Below are 642 nucleotides of genomic sequence, written 5' to 3' on the forward strand. Positions count from 1 at the left end.
CAGAATTTAAAACGGTGACCGCAGAACCTATCCCCCGTTTTCTATGATGAGTTTCATACCTTTTCCGAAAAAAACAATGAAGTAAAAGGCGAAAGAGTGAAAGAGGGAGAAAGACTCAATGAGAAAAAGGAGAAAGAGAGAAAAGATGACATATAAGTAAGAACAATGACGAACAAAGTTGAACCTCTCTCAAACTGAACCCTCGTCAAGTTGAACTCCCGTCAAGTTAAACCCTATCACGTTAAACCCCATCAAGTTGAACCCCCGTCAAGTTGAACCCCATCAAGTTGAATCTCTTCCAAGCTGAACCTCTGTCAAGTAAAACCCCCGTCAAGTTAAACCTCTGTCAAGTTGAACTCCCGTCAAGTTAAACCTCCTCAATCTGAATCCCGTCAAGTGAAACCTCCGTCAAATCGAACCTCCGTCAATTTAAACCCCGTCAACCTGAACCCCCATCAAGATCTTATCAAAGACACTAACCCTTTTCTTTTTCTTCCCCAAATTCCTCATACACTATTTTTTTTTTATCACCATTCCTCATACACCTTTATTTATTTTTTTCCCCTTGCATTTCCCACTGACGTTAGACATTAATGCACTGCGGTCGGGAGCAGATTAATCATAATTAGATATATGTAGTTC

At 40.3% G+C, this 642-nt stretch overlaps 1 protein-coding gene across 1 annotated transcript in view; it reads left to right on the top strand.

The window, feature by feature from the left end:
- Nucleotides 1-642, top strand: part of LOC119587745 (nephrin-like) — a gene marked incomplete at both ends in the record, with an annotated part of 138820 nt that overhangs the window by 75909 nt on the left and 62269 nt on the right.

The sequence above is a fragment of the Penaeus monodon genome, chromosome 23 (genome assembly GCF_015228065.2).
Source record: "Penaeus monodon isolate SGIC_2016 chromosome 23, NSTDA_Pmon_1, whole genome shotgun sequence".
NCBI classification, from domain to species: domain Eukaryota; kingdom Metazoa; phylum Arthropoda; class Malacostraca; order Decapoda; family Penaeidae; genus Penaeus; species Penaeus monodon.